A 13709-nucleotide genomic window follows, 5' to 3' on the forward strand; every position below is an offset into this window, starting at 1 on the left:
CTGATTAAGTGATATCATTAAGCGAGAGTAAATATGGGTTATTTACATTAACGTTAGCAATGAAAAATCAGTTTCTGAACAGTTTTAGGATAGCTAGTGAGTTTGATTGCAGAGATGTTTGTGCTGTTATTGGCTAAGACTTGAAAGCTAAAAGTGCCTCAACTTTAGCTTGCACATGTATTGCTAGCCGGGAATTGCTGGATACCTCATGTCACAAAGAAACTGAATCTGCTACAGCTCATTTTTGGCAGAGCTGTGTGCCAAGTATTGGAATAAAATTGAAGGGTAAGCTAAAAAGCAGCTAATATTCTGCATAATATTAGCTAGTTAGTGTTATCAGATCCTTCTGTTTTTATTTGTGGTTTGTTCTTTTGGCAGCTCTTTTAAACCTACCTACTTATAATGTTCTGTGAAGGGTAAAAGCTCCTATATGCTGGGCTCAACACTGCTTGCCAATTACTCACTGAGTAACTCTTGTAATAGGGCCCCAGGTTAAAAAAAAGTACTTAAACATTATTCATTTACTTGAGTATTTTCCAAAATAAAAACGCTCCTCATTCTCCTCTGAACTGAGAATATAATCTTTGGTTTGTGCATGAGCAATTGGCACTTCATCAGTGCACTCCTTCTGAGTGGTGCGTTGGATGCACATGGTGTGTCCTGCAGGCTGGAGGAACAAGCTACCTGGTGACTGTCTCCGGTCACTCCACCCTCTAATCTCACAAATATTCTTTGGTGCACACTTGAATGATTGCAGACATGGTAGGTTGGCCCTCAGCTTGCTATTGGGAATTCACTAAGGCAAAATTCATTTCAGCAGTGACTGAGTTGCTCAACTGATCCTGCTGAGTTGGAGGGGGAGAGGCAGAGGTGCTATATGTATATGCTGACAATACTGAATTGCAAACTGTGTATAACATTTTATTGGATTCACACGGGTGCTGAATCCAATCCTTGACAACATTAAAATGCTCTACTACTGAAAGGCAGCTGCTCTTAAGACAGCTGCAAAAATCAGCCAAATTAACCTTTTCTTAGGGAGTAGACTTGCAAGTGTGGACAGGTTCACTAGGAATACAGAGGAATGCATTACGATCGATGGCACTTAACAGATGTGCTGTATTTTTCATTATGTATCCTAGGTCTTGGTGGCTTACTGACAAGACAGAGAACTACTAGAGTCCGTGTGTCATTGCCAGCTTCTTTTTAGGAAATCTTAGCAAATATATACATACATTAAAATCCACTATATATCTATATCATCTGCATCTGTTGCTGCCCGCTTTTCATCATGGTCTCAGAAAAGTAAAATGAGATCTGGGAATAGGGCAAAGTAGCTTCAGTCTTTTAATCAGTGCAGATTATTCACACATATTTCTTTCTCCTTTTGATATTGTCATCAATAAGTACTACAGTTGGCTTGACTCTCCTAGCTTTACTTTGTGCATAGTGTTTCTAGACTGCAAATAATTAACAGGCAAAGAACATGTTCTACACACACACACAACTAACCTTTGTCTGGGGTTAATTAAAACTGGTGACTGAAGTACTATATAGTATAGAATTATATTATTCTATTTATAGTAATAGCTTTGACTTCTATGCCCATAAGAGGGCAGCAATTATTATACCTTTGCATAAATGGTAACGATTTTTACCTGAGTACTTATAAAAATGGAACAGTAGAAATTGCAATAGCTGTGTGCTTAAATTTTTTTTTAACCTTACAATGTTTGGGCAAGATAACAGGAGAGTTCTGATTGAGTGGGTTGCTACCTCTAGTATGGCACCCACAGACACCCTATTCTTCCTCATAAGCAGTATTTCTTGCACAATATGTCTGGTATGCCTGATACATTCAGATGTACCAAAGAAAAAAATGATTAGTTGGTAATCCTGGAAAAAATAAGCTATTATTAAAAACAAAACAAAAAAACACATAAACAAACAAACAAGCAAAAAAAAAACCAAAACAAAACAGTGAAATGACTGATTGAAGGTAGACAGAAACATGATCTGCCTGCAGAATAGAAATTAGAGAGCAGGTAACCTTTCCAAATGGAATTACGTTCCGTGGTCTGGTATATAGCACCCAAGTTAGATGGATTTTTATTTTATTTTTTTCAAACTCCTTTGTAAGTTATATGGCAAAACATTTGCCAAATACCTAGAGAGGCATGACAGAAGATAATGACTTTGACAGTAGGACCTCAGTGTAGACCAAAAAGCGTGGAAGATCAGAGTTGGAAGGGATTCTGTGTCAGCAGAACTAGTTGTTATTTTGCTGGTGGTCTCTTTGTTTATGATGCATATGCACATGCTTAAAAAATTAAAAGGCAGAATCCAATTTCAGGCAAGCTGCTTTACCACTACCTTTTTTTTTCTTTTTTTTTTCTTTTTTTTTTTCTTTCTTTCTTTCTACTGAATGCATGGGGAGGAGGAGAGTTGGAGGGAAGTCTGCAGGCATTCAGGAGGAGGCTTGTTTGGCTTACCCTCCTGTGAAGGACATCGGTGTGTACTAAACTGTGTCTTGAAGTACTGAAGTCTCCTGATGGCTTCACTGAGGACTCTGTGGTCTTGAGCAATCCAAAACACAGCTTTCTATTATTTGAAGTATTACAGAAAACTGTTTAAAACATACTGCTATACCCAGAAAATGTTGTTCTACCAGGGCATGAAGTCCTTTATTGAATCTCTATTCGAAAGCAGTTTAAAGCATTTCTATTTACTAAGGATATCCAGAACATGCTTCGGTTTTAAAAGCATCTGTTCCTGTAACAGGAATTGCACTATATACTGTCTATGTAATTCTTTATTTGAAAGGTGGAAGGCTCACAAGGGCTACCATGGCACGAAAGTCACAGTCTTTCCTTTGTTTGTTAGTAGTGTGCTCTTTCTTCAGGTGCTTCTGCTTCAAGTGGATCTGCTTTCTCATGGCTGCCTTCCACATCTTTGTTCCAAAAAGCTGTTTCCCTCGTGTACTATGGCTAGAACCCAGCAGGCAAGCTATGACGCCCAAGTTTTCATGATTAAATGTTATCAGATCAGTAGAAATGCATGGTGAGGGTGGGAACTAAATTTTCAATTGTTCATTATTCACCAGTTTTTGAAAAATGTTTAAAATCCATGTGCTATTCCACTGGGGACCCAACTACTCCAGAGGCCAAAGCTGAAAAACCGTCTGCTTGAATTGGTGCCTAAATCTGAGAAGCGGTTTTGTTCTCATGCCTCACTGAACTTCTTGTTACTTTCCTTGTAATTTCATTTTTCCTTATATTTTGCTGCTGTTATTCTACAGTTATCCCTTCTATTCTTTCCTGTTGTCTTATGTCTCTTCCTTACTCAGCCACCTTTAGTACTAGGGAGAAACTATGTGTTGTTTGGGTGTATTCGAGCACAGGAGCACTGTTTCATATGAACTTCCATACAGTGATATGCATGTGCAGAACCTGCATTAATGGGATTATGCAAGAGCTCTTTCTTTCTAGGTACCATTCATCACAGGCTTGGTTCCCAGCTTTTGTTGCCAATGCTTCCACTTTCAGTGCCAATGTTACTGCTGGTGGCACTTGTCCATTCATTTGTGATGAACTGAAAATTTAATTAACCTTCCATTTGCTTTAAAAAAAATGCCACAATCCACCTTGGTTGTAGCAGTGTGGAGTTCCTTAATCATGGTCAGAGATGATGACATGCACATGCTAATGGAGCCGATGAAGTAACATAACCGAGGTAACACAGAATCACAGAATGATAGAGTTTCCTGACTTGGAAAAGACCCGCAGGCTTCATCTTCCTTTCTCTCTTTCTCTCTCTCTCTTTTTTTTTTTTTTTTTTTTTTTTTTTTGTACCAGATATTGATAGATGGCAGTTCTGAGTTTCACATGCCTTTCTGTCTCATGTTTCTCAGTCTGTAGTGTATTGAATTCTCTTTCATACCCACCAAAATAGATCTCTGGTCTTTAGCTTCAGCAGGGACTCTGTATCTTCTGCTACCCAGCAAGTTCCTGTTTGGTCAAGCGTTAATGTTAGAGCTTGGAACTGATCTGCCTGCCAGCTCAGGCTTCCCACTGGGGCACACTTAGCTTTTTTCCTCACTCTTCTTCACAATTTTGAGACAGTCTAGGAAGCTCTAGAACAGTGTGTTTCTGTTTTGTTCTTATCTTCCTCATGTGTCTTCCAGAATTATTTGTTTTCAGGTAGCATGCAGTACTCCTCTAATTCCTGTAATTCTATTGCATAGTTTTGTCTCCTGTGTGAGTTAAAAAGCTGTTGGGGAACAAAAACGAGTAAACTCTTATGCACCAGCTACTATCAGGAGTGATGTTATCTGTTCTTTTTTGTTTGTTTGTTTTTATTTTTGTTTGTTTTCTTCTTCTTGCTTTAGGGTACAACACTGTTCTGTTTTTGCTGTTTTGTGTACTTTCAGAGACCTTCAGCTACTTGTGAAGATTTTTACTGCTCTGTTATTCTAATCAAGCTGTTTTCCTTGGCTATTCATCAGGGATGTGTTTCAGAGTCTACTTGTTCTTATAAGTGAGATGGATGACATGTCATACACTGTCTCTTTTGGCCTAGGAATAGAGGTTTTTCTTCCCTTCAGAAAAAAACAGAGGGTGGAGGGGATAGGAGACAAATGCTGAGCTTTCAGGTCTCACTTTGACAAAGAGCTGGGATGTTCGTCCACAGTCTGAATGCGTTTCTGGGTTCTGCAGGTGGCTATAACCTAACCCAAGTTTTGTGTTAGTCCTACTGTAGTAATTATTGCAGAGTGTTGATAATCCTTCCATGTACTTTGTGGTTAGTGCAGATGATGGGAGAGGAACATGGTATGCTCTCTGGGTAAGCTTCAGCTTGGCAAGAATCAGCTTCCTGTTGCTTCCACATTCTTCATGAGTCCTTCAGTCCAGCATGGTGAAAGCAGATTTTGGAGCACTTTCTCAAATCCAGTCTTAATGGAACTAAAAAGATTACTGTTCATGTTGCTTTAACAAGATGAAGTAAAATACATGAGTCTTTTCCCTTTTCATGTGTCCTACTGGTATTATTCTTTTCTTTCGATATGGAGTGAAAACAGAGATCTGAAAAGCAATTAAATCTTTAAAAATATGTCAGAAATGTCAATTTCTTTTTCTTCTGTGTGTTTCTCTGCTACTCAGTTCATCTATATTTTTCTCTTTAAGTTGCTGGAATACACAAAACATTGCTCCTCTAGAACACTTTAGTGGTTGTATAAATTTGTGAACAAAGTTGAGAGAAATCCATTACACTACCTGCTTACTTGCAAATGTTCCATTTGAGGGGATGAGAAAAGCCCCAGATGACATCTGATACATAAAAACAAGTTGCTATTCCCATAGTTATGTTTTTAACCTCCATCATCAGAAATATACATTTTTTCCTACCTTTCTCAAGAAGTTTTAATCACAGAATGGTTAAGGTTGGAAGGGACCTCTGGAGGTCATCTGGTTCAACACCCCTGCTCAAGCAGGGCCACTGAGAGCAGGTTGCCCAGACCATGTCCAGACGGTTTCTGAAGATCTCTAAGGATGGAGACTCCACAATCTCTCCAGGCAACCTGTGCCAGTGCTCCATCACCCACACAATGAAGAAGTGCTTCCTGATGTTTAGACAGAACCTCTTGTGTTCCAGTTTGTGCCCATTGCCTCTCATTCTGTCACTGGGCACCACTGAAAAGAGCCTGGCTCTGTCCTCTTTGCACCCTCCCTTCAGGTATCTATACACATTGATAAGATCTCCTGAACCTTCTCTTCTACAGATTGAACAGTCCCAACTCTCTCCTGTGAGGAGAGGTGCTTCAGTCCCTTCATCATCTTGGTAGCCCTACTTTTAAACCTTTCCAGTAGCTCCATGTATCTCTTGTACTGAGGACACCAGAACAGGACACAGTTCTCCAGGTGTGGCCTCACCAGGATCACCAGACTTGACCTGCTGGCAATACTTTGCCTAAAGCAGCCAAGAATACTGTTAGCCTTCTCAGCAGCAAGGGCAAATTGCTGACTCAAGTTCAAGTTGGTGTGCACCAGGACTCCTGTTCTGCAGAGTTGCTTTCCAGTTGAGTGTCCTCCAACCTGTACTAGTACCTGGCTTTGCTTCTGTCCAGGTGCAGGACTCTGCATGTCTTGCTGAACTTCATGAGATTTTTGTCAGACTCTCTCTCCAGTCTGTCAAGGTCCCTCTGGATGGCTGCATGGCCCTCTGGTGAGTCAGCCAGTCACCCCAGTTTCACGTCATCTGCGAGTTTACTGAGTATGCACCTAACCCATCATCCAGAGTGTTTGCTACAGCTCTTATAAGATTGTTTTTAGCTAGAGAAGCACCTTCCCCATGTCCCACAATATTTTGCTCAGCTGGATGAGACACACACTTTTTGCTTCTCTTCTAACAGTTATGTTCACAGCGGTGGCTGTGATGAATTTTTTAGCTTCAAGCAGGTACACTCAAGCCAAAGTAGAAGTCCATGTTAGCCACCAGGTTGTGATTGTCACTGAAGAGTCTTACTAAGCTTTTGCTTCTCTTTCACCCTATAAACATGTTCTCTCACACCTGCTGACACTTCCCTGCCGCCTCAGAAGAAGTGTCTGCTCTTGCTGCTAGTTAATGAGGACAAATTTTGAATCACAAGCTGTTGTGTGGCACTGCATGTGCAGTGTGCCAACCCTGTTGATGGCTAATGATTAGAGTTTGTTTTGTTTTGTTAGACCTTATTATAGTTCTGTGTAAGGCTGAGAGCATGCAGCAGCTTGCTGATGCTGAAAAGGAGGCCTTACTTTTTCCAGCTATGAAATTTACTCTCGTCCTTTCTGCAGCAGCTCTGATGCTCACTGGAAACTTGCTGAGCTATTTCAATTCACTGAAATGGCAGAAAAATACTCCTCTTCCTCCAAGGTCACTTTTATTAAAACAATCTTTTTATTGGGGAGAGGGGAGAAGATGGGCAGTGCTGTTTCACTGTATCTTTGGCACCTACAGAACGTGAATTTTTTAAAGAAGTTAAACACAATAGAAAAGTGTATGCAGGATAGCATAGCAAAGGAAAGCTTAGTTATTTATGTTATGAAGCCGGTTTTCCAAGTGTTAGGGTACTTAAGGTAGGTTAGTCTAATTTTTTTATTTTATTTTTTAAATATGCATATGTATCATTTCTCCTTATACATATGCAGAGATAAGATACTTGGTTACATATTATGTATTCTGTAGGCCTTCTGTCTCATTCAGTGTGTGGGATAGACTAGACCAGTGAGCTGTCCTGTACAGCGACTGTATTCCAAAAGGAAGGCTATCACTGTGAGCACATAGTCTGTTGAGACCTCCCCACCCCCCAATCTTATGTTGCTTGCTTGCTGGCTAAGTTTGCTGGAAAAGCATACATACCTTTATAATGTCATTTACCAAACAAAAGCTGCTAAGGGCATTGTTCTACTGACTGCTCATTGCAATATAGTATACTGTTAATAGAGAGGAGAATCCTTCTTAAAGGAAAAAATACTTTTCTTATAGTGTATAATAAACACTTTTAGAGAATCCTCAACCGTAAACCCAGTTCAAAACTTGTATGGAGAAAAAGTATGTTGTATTTGAACAGACTGACAGTATATTCAGTGCAAGTGTGGACACATGGAAAATGTTACTCATTCTCCTTACTTACATGTATCCTATGCATCAATAAATTGATTGTGTGTTGGAAATAATCAAAAACAGACTTGACTGTTAAGTGATAAAGACATTTTACAGACATATTGCATTACCTCTTCTCCTTAAGAGCATTTTGATATGAAAGTGATATATGTAAATATTTCAAAATTAATGACTCAGGGTTCAGATGGCTCTGCTGTTGTTTTTCATGTAATATTTCAACTTCAACAACGAGTGAATTCATTGGTGGTGTTGTGGTGTATTTCAGGCTTTGTTTTTCAGCTATTCTTTTTTTCTTATTTTGGCTTTTAGGTGTCTGCCTTCAGAAAATGACGCAATGCAATATTTCTGTTTTAGTTCCTTTCACCCTGCTCCCATAGGCCCTTTTGCTGGCAGTGACAGCATAAGCCAGAGAGATCCCTTCACATCTGTCTGCCCTGGCTCTCTGCCCTGAGGGTCTGGTAATCCTCTATTTTCTGTGGATATTTTCAGCTTGAGACCTGCATTAGGCTGCATGTTACACTGGTACCTAGAGTAGCTATTGATTCTGCTGGGGTGGACGTTTAAAATTGAGGTTGAAATGTCCCCTGGGTTGAGAAGACAGATGAGAGACAGGTCCTCGCTCCCTTCCTAACTCTGAGTTGCTGGTGTTTCCCAGTCAAAGCTGGGCTGCTGTTGGCCCTGTCCTTCCTATATCCCAGGCAGCAGAAGATGAAAAGGACTAGGACAGGCCTGGATCTCCCAAAAGCACATCTGTGCTTTCCCCTCCCCAGCCTCCCAACAAAGTGCTGTCACTGTGCCTGGAACACCATCAATGCCGCAATCTGCTGTTTTAATTGAGTCAGAAATGGCATGTAAAAAATCATCAGTTGCTGATTCAAAACCATAGGGAAGCGCTGCAGGGTTTATTACTTGCTTTTGCCAAGCAGAAGCTCTTGGTGCCAGAGACTCTGTGGGCTCCTTGCTTGTCTCTTGCAATGCATCCATGGATGTTGCATGCTGCTATTAGAACTGGGCAGCAGGTGGTGAATTAAAGCATTCAGCTACCAAGACGAAAAAGCATTTTTTTTTCCTTTTTTTTTTTTTTTTTCCTTTTTTTCTCCTACTGTTTTGTGGCTGGTAAGGAACGAAGATGCAGCAGGTGCTACAGCCAATACTGCTGCCTTGGGGGCTCTTGTCCTTTGTCTGTTACTGCCATTACTGTCTCTCTTGTTGTTGTTGCCTTGTTCCTGCTGTTTTTACAGCAGAATCCTGTGCTTTGCTAGCAAATCATTGAACATGTTTTTGGGGGTGGAGAGCTGACAGTGTTTTGGAGCTGACTGAAAAGCAAGAAGGGTGGTAGTAGCCTTCTCCTCTTTTCTTCTTCTTCTTGTTGTTTTCCCCCCCATATGTCTTCTCTGGTTGTTTTTATTTCCACTAGACTGTCTCACACTGTCTCCAGCCAAATTCATGTTCTGCTAAGATTTATCCCTCCAGACAAAATAATGCAATTGGAAAAGATTCCTTATAATTTTGCTTTCCATCTGAAACAATTTGTGAATAACACTATCAACGATGATATTAATTTAATTAATTCCGATATTTTCACTCCTCTTTTAATGCATGTTTCTGAAATGTTCTTCTGATGTCCTAAGCAGACTCATCCTCTCCTTGTCTTCCTCTTTTCTGTTTAAGCTGATGGTTACATTTCTGAATTCCTTCCTATCAGAGTATCTCCAGTCAAGTAGGAAGGCTACTTTTTTTTTTTTTTTTTAACAGCTGTCCAATTATTTTGTCTGGTTGCAGCTGTAATTATGTTCTGTGGTTACAGTTACAAGCAAGTGTAATTAGATTTCCAGTTTCATGGTATAAGTTCATCACCACAGAAATGAGGAAATACTTCTTATGTGTAGGATGTTGGGATGTTGATTAAAGTAGTATTTTATTATATTTAAATGTGGTGATTCCTGTCCTGTTATAGCTGGTGTGTGTATTTATCTTACTGAGTCAGATGCTGTGTATGCTTGTGGTGGCATATTCGCCAGCACTCCTCTGGAACCTGTTTAATTGCTAATGATCATCTTGGATTGGGATTTTAGGCTTTGCATGAACTGATGTCTTTCTAACATCATCTTCCACAGGAAATTACCTCTGATTAGTAGTTGATTTAACTCCATGGAAATAAAAAAATATCTGGAGAGCTGGAGTAGAAGGGTGGAAAATCACAGGAACTGACATTTCCTTTGTACTGTGTAAGTATAACTTTCCCCTTGTGTGAAGGAAGTCTGGACTTGACAGCCTTGCAGACCTCAAGAGCATAATGCAGAATTAAATCAAGCCCTCCAATAATTCACATTAGAGGTTCTGAGATTGCTCTGGTTTTGAATACCAAAACACCAGTCATATTCAGATGAAGGATTCAGCACTTTCTGTCTTTGAAAAGAACTCAAACAGATTTGGTCAAGGTTTTAAAACCAAAAAGTAATAACTTTAAGTGATATTTATTTTTTCTCAAGATCCATTGTAAATGGCACAATTTTACAAAAGTTGTGCCATTGCACAACTCAGCCTTTGCTTTGTTTCTAATGCTGTGCTAAATTAAACTGAAACTAAGATATCCCTTGAAATATCAAGGAAACTCTTCTGGTTTTACTCTAATGGAAAGTGACAGAATATCTCTGAGCACTTTGACTTAAAAACAAGGAAGCCAGGAAAGAGGTCCTGTATGGTTTATTGCAGATTTTATATGTTTTACTGATTGACATTTTCAGACTCTTATGATGAGGTAAAAGGATGCCTGAGAAGGATAAGAATCAGTTTATCTGGTGAGATGAAATTCTACATTTTTTTCCCATTGTTTTTACCAAAGTAATCATCCTCTGCGTGTTATGTAATGGCAAAATGAGGAACCTGAAGCGCTTGTTGTTTGGGCTTCGAGCAGGGGATTGCGGAGGGTTTCCTACTGTTGCAGTGATGTGCTTTCTCACCTACTCTCAGCATGAGTTTTTGGAGCTTTGTCATGATGATACTGGTGAAGTTTGAACAACAAATTGTATGCATGCAAGATTTGTAAAGCCGTAGAGCATAACTGGCCATATTGTTAATTTTAGGAATACACAGTAGTCACTTGATATAAACATACTTCCAGTCAAGAGTATCACAGAATCACAGAATTGTCTAGGTTGGAAGAGACCTCTTAAAGATCACCGAGTCCAACCTCCGACCTAACACTAACAAGTCCTCCACTAAACCATATCACTAAGGACTATATCTAAACGTCTTTTAAAGACCTCCAGGGATGGTGACTCAACCACTTCCCTGGGCAGCCCATTCCAATGCCTAACAACCCTTTCCGTAAAGAAGTTCTTCCTAATATCCAACCTGAACCTCCCCTGGCGCAACTTTAGCCCATTCCCCCTCGTCCTGTCACCAGGCACGTGGGAGAATAGACCAATCCCCACCTCGCTACAGCCTCCTTTAAGGTACCTATTGAGAGCGATGAGGTCTCCCCTGAGCCTCCTCTTCTCCAGGCTAAACAACCCCAGCTCCCTCAGCCGCTCCTCATAAGACTTGTTCTCCAGACCCCTCACCAGCTTCGTTGCCCTTCTCTGGACTCTCTTGAGCACCTCCATGTCCTTCTTGTAGCGAGGGGCCCAAAACTGAACACAGTACTCGAGGTGTGGCCTCAGCAGAGCCGAGTACAGGGGGACAATCACTTTCCTAGACCTGCTGGCCACACTGCTTCTTATACAGGCCAGGATGCTGTTGGCCTTCTTGGCCACCTGAGCACACTGCTGGCTCATATTCAGCCGACTATCAACCAATACTCCCAGGTCCTTCTCGGCCAGGCAGCTTTCCAACCACTCATCTCCCAGCCTGTAGCGCTGCTTGGGGTTGTTGCGCCCCAGGTGCAGGACCCGGCACTTGGCCTTGTTGAACTTCATACAGTTGACCTCAGCCCATCGGTCCAGCCTATCCAGATCCTCCTGCAGAGCCTTCCTACCCACGAGCAGATCGACACATGCACATAACTTGGTGTCATCTGCAAACTTACTGAGGGTGCACTCGATCCCCTCATCCAGATCATCGATAAAGATATTAAAGAGGACTGGCCCCAGTACTGAGCCCTGGGGGACACCACTAGTGACCGGCCTCCAACTGGATTTGACTCCATTCACCACAACTGTTTGGGCCCAGCTATCCAGACAGTTTTTAACCCAAAGAAGCGTACGCCAGTCCAAGCCGTGAGCAGCCAGTTTCTTGAGGAGAATGCTGTGGGAAACGATCAATGAAAGCAAAATCCTTTTGGACCCAAATGTAATCTGCCACACCCAGAGAAAACAAAAAACAAAAAGTCATTGTGAAAGTCCCTGTAGATTTATGGCTGTATACCTGGATGTGCCTCAGTATTGCTTCCTTTCTGTATAAACTTGTAGATGTCAATGTGTAGGAAAGATGGCAAGAATCATTCCTCATCTCTTGTGCCCCATCATGCCCTGGCCAGCTTTTCTTTAGCAGGTTTCAGAGAGTTCAGAGAGTGAGTGTGAACAAAAACTGGCCTCTGATTAGCGAAGACATGGACAATGGTTTTTTTTTTTTTTTTTTTTTTTCATGAGCTCTGCTCTTCAGCTGATGAGTTACACCTGTAGCCCCTAGCAGGTAAGTGAAAACATTGATCCTTGGCTTCCCTCCTGACATTTGCACTGCACAGGTTGTGGGATGCTGCTCGGATGGAGATCTCACTACAGATACAAGCTTTGCAGAGGTCTCCCTGGGGAAGCTCCTCCTGTGTGCAGAGTACTATCCAGAGGGTGAAACTTTCTGCAGGAGGGAATGAAGAACTGACTTTTTTTATCCTGGGCTGCTATTGTGGTGTTTTTACCCAACTGGGCAGCTGAACTCTACCACAAATGTTCTCTCACTCCCCCTCTGCAAAGGAAAAGGGGGAGAAAATACAATGGAAGGGGTTCAAGGGTTGAGATAGCGATGGGGAGGTCATCCACCAATGATCATCATGGGTAAAACAGACTCTGTATAAGGAGATTAATATAATTTATTACCTATCACTAGTGGGCTAGAACAGTGAGAAACTAAAAGCAAACTAAAAAATACCTCCCTCCCCATCCACTCAAGGATACTTCTGGGGAGTCTTTGTCATAGTTAGCACCATATGTATATTCAGTTACAAGTTATACATTTATATGCTACCTGGCAAAAATGATTAATGTGTTGAGCAGTATAGCAAGACCTACAAAGTGTTGTTCTTTCTTTTTTTTGTTTTGTTTTTGTTTTTTCCCCGCTGTATTTTTTTTTAATTATTTTTGCTGATCTTGCTTTGAAAAGACAGAACAGGCATTCTTGTAACTGGGATAAACAATTAGTGAGATTACAGGCTGCTCGAGGTAGCTAGCATCATTCAGTGTTCAAAGGAAATTCTGCCCTGAAAATGCAGGAGGACTTCCTCTCTGTCTCCTCAGGAGGGATGCTGCCAACCCTGTACAAAGCACTGGGAATGCTCATGTCCCCAGATGTTCCCAGAGGATGGCTGCTGTGCTGTATATGGCTATCAAGATCCATGTCAGCCCTGCATGATCTGTTTTATTGTACAGAGGTATACAGTTATGGCGTATGAGCATGTGTTCTTTTGCTTTCTTTGGGTTTAGCAATTCCATCATGGTACATTTACTCTGTGTCTGTTTTGTGGCATGTGGCTTTCATATCCATGCTTTTTAAACAGCAGGCTGTAATGGTAGCCTTGCTCTTGCAAGCCTGGAGGGGCAGCTTCATTTCTGTATGGACTGTGGGGCTTTCTCAGGCTTATGTTTATGTATGATTTAGTATTCCAGCTCATGTCATCCCATGCTATCGGTAACATGGGAAATGGTGTTTGTGGGTGGCAGGTGTGAATATGTATCAGTCACATTTGCTGTCCCTAATAAAAGAAAGATCCTGTTCTGTGGACTGATGTGCCTGTGCTTGGATGAGAGAGATTAGCATGCATTACTCTCTGAAGGTGGTAGCAGTTGAGCACATATAATATACTATTTTACCAAAAACATGCTGCTTAAGCGCTA

General features: G+C 41.1%; 1 long non-coding RNA gene across 2 annotated transcripts; it reads left to right on the top strand.

Moving 5' to 3' along the window:
• Positions 1-9774: 9774 nt before the first annotated feature.
• On the top strand, positions 9775-13409 carry LOC118249628 (uncharacterized). Of its 2 annotated transcripts, XR_004779157.2 has the most exons (4): positions 9775-9887; positions 10407-10460; positions 12252-12294; positions 13113-13409. It is a non-coding gene; the product is annotated as an uncharacterized LOC118249628 (long non-coding RNA). The 2 variants fall into 2 exon arrangements; XR_004779158.2 differs by lacking the exon at positions 12252-12294.
• The last annotated feature ends 300 nt before the right edge of the window (positions 13410-13709 follow it).

The sequence above is a fragment of the Cygnus atratus genome, chromosome 2 (genome assembly GCF_013377495.2).
Source record: "Cygnus atratus isolate AKBS03 ecotype Queensland, Australia chromosome 2, CAtr_DNAZoo_HiC_assembly, whole genome shotgun sequence".
NCBI lineage: Eukaryota > Metazoa > Chordata > Aves > Anseriformes > Anatidae > Cygnus > Cygnus atratus.